This window comes from Salvelinus sp. IW2-2015, unplaced genomic scaffold (genome assembly GCF_002910315.2).
Source record: "Salvelinus sp. IW2-2015 unplaced genomic scaffold, ASM291031v2 Un_scaffold1121, whole genome shotgun sequence".
Classification (NCBI taxonomy): domain Eukaryota; kingdom Metazoa; phylum Chordata; class Actinopteri; order Salmoniformes; family Salmonidae; genus Salvelinus; species Salvelinus sp. IW2-2015.
Window position 1 is genome coordinate 276,845 of NW_019942737.1, and position 5,582 is coordinate 282,426.

The window sequence follows — 5,582 nt, forward strand, 5'->3', positions numbered from 1 at the left end:
CCAAGGACACCAATGAAAGATACAGATCTTTAATAAACAGCCACATTTCAAATGTTTAAATGTTTTACAGGGAAGACAAAATATTTAAATCATATTAGCTAAACACGTTAGCAAAATGACACCACATATCTTAACTCCTATTCATTGTCTAACTCCTTCAGGCTATCACAATTCGGCTCAACTAAGAATTGATACCACTAACCAAGAAAAAAACCTCTTCAGATACGAGTCTGATAAACAGTATTCATGGATAGGATAGTTTTGTTAGAAAAGTGCAATATTTCGAGTAGAAATCACAGTTTAACAATGCACACCGCCATCGCAAATTCGACTAGAATTACTAGATAGAGCAGACAGTGTATTGACCATCTATTCATCATAATACACATTTCATACAAATAGAACAAACGCATAGCAATGAAGACACCAGTTCTGTGTATTTCAACCGATATTTCAGATTTTCTAGCGTTCAGCGAAAACACAATAAATCATAAGTTAGCATACACATGTGCAAACGTTACCAGAGCATCGATTCCAGCCAAGAGCGCTATAACGTGAAATCACCGCCAAAATATGATTTAATTTTTTCACTAACCTCTCTCAGACTTGCTTCAGATGACACATCCTGTACATACATTTTACAAAACATATACAGTATTGTTCGAAAAGATGCAGTATTTAGCCATACAAAACCGTGTTACACAATAAAAATTACTAGGAAATCCAAGCCTCAATCGTATGTCTGACGTCATCATCCAGAGTGATCTAGTTTAATTGAAGCTAATATATACTTGACTTAAAAATACAGGGTTGACAGGATCGACAAGACAAATTATCTAATGCAACCGCTGATTTACATTTTTAAATTATCCTTACTTTTCCAAACGGGTTCGCCAAGTGAAGCTATACCAATCTCTCTCCTGGTTGAAAACATGACCGGAGAAATATTGCTGGTTAGACAACGATTTGGAACGAGGCAAGTCCGATGGCCTTCACGCTTCAGGCGCACGACGAGAAAGGGCGGTCTCTATACATTTTGGTCTTTTATAATGGCTGTGAATGTCCCATCGATTCCATTGAAAACGTGATGACGTACAGACACCCAGAGGAAGACGTAGGCAGTGTCGGTTTCTTCATAGCATTCACTGTCGCCTTAAAAACAGACTCCAGATCAGAGGTAAAAATTTCTGAAATCTGAACCCTGTCATGAAAAGTGCTGTAGAAATTGTTCTGTACCACTCAGAGACAAAATTCCAACTTCTATAGAAACTAGAAGGTGTTTTCTATCCAATATTAACAATAATATGCATATTGTACGATCAAGAATTTAGCACGAGGCAGTTTAATTTGGAGACACAAATATGCTAATGCGGAACAGCACCCCCTATAGTTCCAAGAAGTTAATTGTTCAGGTTTGAAAAGTGACAAAGTTGAGATCTATCTCCCATCTCTTTCTCTCTGCCTTTCCTTCCATTGTGTCTCCCCATTTGTATTGATCAGTGACAGAACGTTCACAGTCAGCTCTGTGTGAAAGAAGAGTAAATAGTACTTGTTGTGGCATATTGTGTGTGTGTGTGTGTGTGTGTGTGTGTGTGTCTGACACTCTCTGCTAGTGAGTCTGTTGATGTCAGGGGAGGCTAGTTGCTGCCGTGCTTGGTGAAAGAAGCACTGAAGGGGAAAGGAGAGAGAGACCTTTACTACGGCTCTCCTCTTTATATCCCTCTCTCTCCTCACCAGTGTCCATTTTCTCTGCTTTCTCCCTCTCAATATCTGCCATTCCAATCCTTCATCTCTGGGACACTGATGATAGAAAACACGAACACACAAACACACAAACACACAAACACACAAACACACACAGACACACAGACACACACACACACACACACACACACACACACACACACACACACACACACACACACACACACACACACACACACACACAAACACACCAACACATAGTACTAAGAGCTCTGAGACTGCTCTAGGAGATCCCATTCAGAAATCATTAACCTTCACAACTGAGCACACAGAGGACAGGAGAGAAAATGAGGCAAATCCAATAATACCACAGACTCAGAAGTAACAAGGTTTAACTGTGTGTGCTCCCAGGCTGATTCTTAACTAGGACCAGACACAATGTACAGGGACTCTGTGTGCTCCCAGGCTTCATAACTAGGACCAGACACATTATACAGGGACTCTGTGTGCTTCCAGGCTTCATAACTAGGACCAGACAGACACAAAATTTTATAGAGGGACTCTGTGATGTCCAGGCTTCATAACTAGGACCAGACCATTTATACAGGGACTCTGTGTGCTTCCAGGCTTCTAACTAAGGACCAGATACACATTATATCAGGGACGCTGTGGCTCTCAGGCTTGCGGTACTATGTCGACTAGACACCTTTATATTCAGGGACTCTGTGTGGCATTCCTCAGGCTTCAGGTAACTAGGGACCAGACACATTATACAGCGGCGTCTGTGTGTGCTCCCAGGGTTCATACTAGGACCAGACACATTATCGGAGCGCTGTGTGCTCCAGGCTTCATAACTAGTGAACATTAATGAGGACTCTTGTGTGCCTTCCCAGTGCTTCATAACTTAGGTACCAGCGACGGGCTCCAAGGGTTTTCGCTGATCCCAATTAGAACCTATTTTGCGATCCAGGTATAGAATACAATTGTTGTAAGGGTTCTAACTGGACAACAAGACGTTTACCAGAACCAAAATGGTTCTACAACGGTAATGTTAGGTTAAGCCGAAGAACTTTTAGGTTTCTCGATAGCACTTTTTCTCTAGAGTAATAGGTCCAGACTCCGTATGTAGATGTTTTGTATCAACATTGTGTTGGAATTGGCTATTTTGAGTGTACTATTATATACTGTTAAATGGCTTTTGAATGTCTGCCCACACATGATCTCCTGGCGACATACAATGTCACCTGGCATAAACGATTTCGAAGAGATGCAGATAGAGGAAGAAACAGAATGGCATGTTGTATAGATGATCTACGTTGTAGTTTAAAAGTCCATAACTAAAAATCCCACCGATCTTCATATACCTGATAGCTGATTCCATCACAAACACGTCACAGATGTAGGATCTTGAATTGATTCTCTCTGTTGTGGATGAGCATTTTCTCACGATAAGCTTTGGTGTTTACATAAATTCACTGGAAACCCACATTTTTTTATTTAACCATATTTAATCTAGGCAGTCAGTTATAACAAATTTATTTTCCAATGATGTCATAAGTGGGTAAACCTGCCTTGTTCAGGGGCAGAAATGACAGATTATCTTATACTGCGTCAGCTCTAGATTTTCATCTTTCAACCTTCGCGTTCCAAGTCTAAACGCCTATACCACTTGGTATACTGCCACCCCGCATTATAGACATAACCATTCAAATTTGTTGCTGGCAGTTTGTTACTCTGGCATACTGGATCAAATTAAATCCGCACACTTGTAATGTAACATGATGGGATCATCATATTAGAATTGCGTAATATGTGTTAGCTTCAGATGTTAGGAGAGAGAGAGAGGTTGGTGTGGGGGATTAAAAGCTATATGTATATTTACAAATTAATCCTGATATTAATTTTTCTACCACTCAAATTCTTGTTTTTTTGGTGTCTATGGTGTTGTGTGTTTTGCGTGCAGGTATGCGTATTTAAGTGCCATTACCTATACTTATTTGAGACCTGCTCATCTCTTTGCCTTCCATTCATCTAGTAATTCTTATCACTCATATTCTCCATCCTTCCCGTCTCAAATGTTCAGTTTTTTCTTCTTTATTCACACTCTTCAGTTCCCATTTATCGAGACGGTGTAAGTGAGAGAATGGAAGACGATCGAGGAGACGGACGAGAGAGAGGAGAGGAGAGAGGAGGAAGAAGGAGAGGAGCGGAAGGAGAGGAGAGGAGTAGGAGGTAGAGGAGAGGAGAGGAGAGAGAGGGAGGGCATGGAGAGGAGAGGGAGAGAGGGATCTAGTTTTTCTGATGCACTGCTGATCTGATGGTTGAGATGGAATGGCGTACATGAGTGGTAATTGTGGTAGGATGGGGGTTAAGCACTGGAAGGCGAATGGAGTGGAACATGACCTGTGGGGACTGAGGGCGGTTAAGATGGCCAGAGTGGCGAAATGGGAGTGAAATGTAGCCCGCTAGGACTGGCGGGGTAAATGAATGACGAATGGTAGTGAAATTGTGTAGGATCTGAGCGGGTTAAGATAGGAGAGGCGAAATGGAGTGAGAATGTGGTAGAGCTGTGGGGAGTTAACGGAAATTGTTTGGCGAATGGGAGGAATGTGTTAGTAGGATCTGAGGGGGGTTAAGATGGTTGATGGTAATCGTGCGAATGGAGTGGAATGTTGGGTAGGTACTGGTGGGAAGGCTTAAGATGGAATGGCGAAGTTGGTAAGTGGAATGTGGTGGGTGAGGACTGGGGGCGTTAAGATTGGAAATGGCAATGAGGAAGTGGTAATGTGGGTATGACTCGGGGGGGTTAGATGAATGGCGATGTGAGAAGTGGAAGTGTGAGTAGGCTGGGGGGTTAAGAGATGTAATGGTGCGATATGGGGAGTGTGAATGTCGGTGGGGCTGATTAATGAACATGTACTTAGATAGGTGTAGGGCAGGATGGCGGTGATTGGAGTGTGATGTGTGAGTGTAAACTTGTCCGTCTTAAAAAATCGTTACATTTTTCAAGGCTCTTTTATGGTGTGTGGATTTACATGTCTTGGTTGATCGAATGATCTTTCCCCTACTGCAATTCCAATATCAAATCAAACACAACAGCAGTCCAGTCATACATATTCACACACAGTTTGACATCAAAAGCAGCCTGGCCCCTATCTTCTCCGTAAAAGTACTTGGGTGGCTGCTGCTTTATAAACCGTTCGGTGTGAGAGAACTAGACACTGAGCTCAGGTAGAGACCTATATAAGACCCAAAACGCATATACACATATCCTGCGCCTGACCGAGGAAGGCTTAAAGAAAATTGACATAGGATAGGGAGAGACGGAGACGATTATGGAGGAAAAGAGAGTGAAAGCACATTCCTCGTTCAAATCAAAAGTGGGCAGATTTGTCCTGTGCTGTTGTTAGACGGTAAGATTATGTGCCGCAGGAGTTGAACAGGGATATATTAATCTGGTACCGAACGCACTACACTACACATCTACTCAGCCAGCTACACACTACACACACACACACACACACACACCAAACCCACAACCCACCAAACAGCCATACATGCCACGCAACAAATTACACACACACAATCACAACTAGCAACCACACCACACACAACAACACAAACACACACACACACGACATGGCACAAAAGTAAAAGATGTAATAGAGCGAAGCCCGGCAGTGCGACAGCTACTAAAGTAGCCTGAGGAAGTATTGGACTCAGTTTTGATGCGAGGTTGGTGGAAGTATTAGCCTTTAGGATTTGTGATTGGAGGTTGTGGTAGGTAAGTATTTCCTTAGTTTGTATGGAGGTTTGGAGGAAAGTAATTGTACCTTGTAGGTTTTGTTGTATGGATGGTTGGTGGGGAAAGGTATTTG